The sequence below is a fragment of the Alexandromys fortis genome, unplaced genomic scaffold (assembly GCF_014885135.2).
Source record: "Alexandromys fortis isolate MF-2015 unplaced genomic scaffold, M_Fortis_MF-2015_v1.1 scaffold_60, whole genome shotgun sequence".
Classification (NCBI taxonomy): Eukaryota; Metazoa; Chordata; class Mammalia; order Rodentia; family Cricetidae; genus Alexandromys; species Alexandromys fortis.
Genome location: NW_026067946.1, coordinates 8,459,585 through 8,462,903, shown reverse-complemented (window position 1 = coordinate 8,462,903; position 3,319 = coordinate 8,459,585).

The window sequence follows — 3,319 nt, the reverse complement described above, 5'->3', positions numbered from 1 at the left end:
TCTCTCTCTCTCTCTCTCTCTCTCTCTCTCTCTCTCTCTCTCTCTCTCTTTCTCTCTCTTGACCAGGCTGGCCTTGAACTCACAAAGATCTGCCTGTTTCTGCCTCCTCCAAAGGATTCTTAAAATATAGGCAAACTATTAGTCCTGAGGCCAATTCAGGTTTCTGAACCTTCAATTTATGTTTATACTCTTGCCTACAACCTATGTCCTGGTCAAGAAATGTATTCAATGCATCTTGCTAGTTCATTTCCCAACTGTGTTCCAATAGCTTCATCTTTCCCACATCATAAAAAAAGACAGGCATACCTCATGGTCACTGAGAATCATAAAGCGATGCATTACTCTGGCATGCAAGGACCCCAAGGAACTTTGTCAGTTATTTGTGAATTGACATTATTGAGCCAAATTGAGAAATTGTTTACTAACTAGGGAACAGATTATCTTGTTAAATGACATCCAAATAGTTGTTTTCAACAAGCTATGTTACAAATCACAGGAAATGTGTATTCATACAACTTCTTAGAGAGTTAGGTCAGTCTGCCATACTAGGGAACACTGCCTCCTGCAAAACTTCACTTGGTGTTTCGTTTTGCTTTAATTTTTGCTAGCATAGTATATGTAAAATGCTACTACCAAGTTTCTCAAATACACCTGGTCATCCTTTTGATTTTTTTTTTGTCTATATGATCTGTAATTGGTAGCATAATTCTTCTACATTATCCTAAGAATTTTCAATTAGCAACTTTTTTTTGAGCAGAAGCCTTTCTGAAGCAATCTGAACATATTGGTAAGCTTTGTTAACGAGGTGTAATTTGGGGATAGGATAAATGAATCAAAAATATCTCTAGGGGCTGGAGAGATGGCTCAGAGGTTAAGAGCACTGGGTCCTCTTCCAGAGGTCCTGAGTTCAATTCCCAGCAACTACGTTGTGGCTCACAAAAATATCTCTAGTTCTTAGTAACTAACTGGGCAACAGACCAATTTTGATTTTTTGTTTGTTTGTTTGTTTGTTTTTTGAGACAGGGTTTCTCTGTGGTTTTGGAGCCTGTCCTGGAACTAGCTCTTGCAGACCAATTTTGAAAAACATGTAAGGAGATTACTTCCCTGATTTCAAAATATTGATAGTTTGAAGTAAGTTTAGTGATAGAACAGTTTCCTGGCATGCATGAGATCCTGGCCCTTATTCACAGAGCTAGATAAGGGGGAACAGAAAGGTGGGACTGGGTAAGAACTGGTTGTGGGCTATTTCTAGGTATAAACAAATCAATGCAAACCAGGCATAGTGGAGCATGCCTTTAAACCTGGCACTTGAGAGGCAGAGGCAATCAAATCTCTGTGACTTCTAGCCCAGCCTGGTCTTCATAGTGAGTTCTAGGACAGCCAGAGCTGCATAGTGAGAAACTGTCTCAAAATGCATACATATATACATACATAATGCAAAATATGTATATAAACAACAATGAGAGCCCACGGTGCAAAGCTTCTAACCATAGCCTGCAAATCTGAGAAGGAGATGATGGTGAAGCTGAGCCTTAAATGACTGGCAGGAACAGACCCAGCTGCAAGGCAGGAGGAGAAGTAAAGAAACACAATTCTGAAAACAGAGCCAGAGAAGCCCTGGAGTGGCCCCTTCTCTTTTTCTTCTTCCTCTACATGCAGTGGTACCCCAGGCTACCTTCTGAATGCACCAAAGTCCTGACTCCCCTCCCTCAAGAATACCCTAAGGGCCCATTTCTTCTCTCTGCAGCATCACCAAAATTTCCATTTTCTCCATGCTGCTGATCTCTGGCAGTTTTTAGGAGTGCAATCTGATCAAAGAACTGATGAAGCCCACGTTACCTCAAAATTATAGAAATATGCAGGGCAGAATCCTTTTAGAAGTGAGAATTCTAGGTTCCCCCTTTATGTTTTGGTCTTGTCTCTTAATTACTGAATGATGTAAGATAGAACAGGTAGGTTGGTCACCAGATTCTGATCATTTCTCTTGGCATTGACTCTGTCTTTGGTATGGTGCTAACACTTTCTCATTATGGTGGGGTGGAAATCTTGTGTCATTATAAAACTATCTCTCGCTTGCTGTCTTACTGCCAGAGGTTGTCACAGCCCCTACTCTGGCTCCCTAGGAGTAAACGGTGAGAAAGGATCTAAAAGGGCTTAAGAATCAGCGTCAACTTCAGACCAGCCTGGCCCAAGATTGTCCAGCCTTCCTGCCATATGATCTCAGGTTTCTTCGGAGGACTGGGGATGCACTTGGTGGCTGGAGATCTGTTCTTGTGACTCTTTATAGCTTAAAGGAGGTGCCTAGTGAAGTGGGGGGAGTAGAGGTTGAGGGAGAGGGCCAGCCAGAGCCACTCCCAGATACAAGGCTACTATCAGTATCAGACTCCTGCCAGCGCTAGCACACTGAGAACTGCAGAAAAAGATTTCTGGGTATCAGTGACCTTGACTGCAGCTTGAGCCTCAGTCCTTCCTCCTACCTTGATCCCTGGCCTTGACCCTGACTGGCTCTCCCCTTCTATGCGAATGTCTAGCTCATCAACCAGGGTTAGCTCCAACCTTACCAGAAGCTCCATAGCCTTGACTCTATTCTAACTGGCAAGCCAGAAGCAGAAGTTGTCTAGTTTCAGCATCTGCTCATTAGATATCATTTGCTATGCAGTCTGACTGACCACATCTCTTACAGATACCTCATAATCACGTTTCCGCTTGTTTTGCTGAATCCTCATGAAGTGGAAACTCTGCCTCGGCTTCCTGCGGCAAAATTGACCTCTGCATTACTGCTTCCTAGAAACTCAGACCGACTAGTTCTAAGTGTGCCTTCAATAGTTTATTTAATAAAACTAGTTAAAGTGTGCATTTTAAATAAATTCTAGAAATGATTTTTATGCCTGCTAAGTTTGAGGCCCAAGGCTATATAAGATCACTGCCCCGATTTTTCTAAAGAAGAGACATCGCTTCTGTGAATCCCAGTCCCTTGATTGGTTGCTGTGGGTGTCAGTCATGGTTCCTTCTTATTAAGTTAGTACCTGATGAGAAGGAAAGAAAATTTAGGATACAAGAGCTCACTGTTCTGTCCTCAGAGACACAGGCTTTATGGCCAATTGACTACACCACCAATGTTGTGAGCTTGGTGGTTTGAATAAGAATGGCTCCTATTGGCGCATATATTTGAATGCTTAGCCACCAGGGAATGGGACTAGAATTTAAAAGGATTTGAAAGAGTAGGGGATGTGGACTTGTTGGAAGAAGTGTATCTCCGAGAGTGGGCTTTGAAGTTTCAAAAACTCAGGCCAGACCCAGTCTTATACTCTCTCTGCCT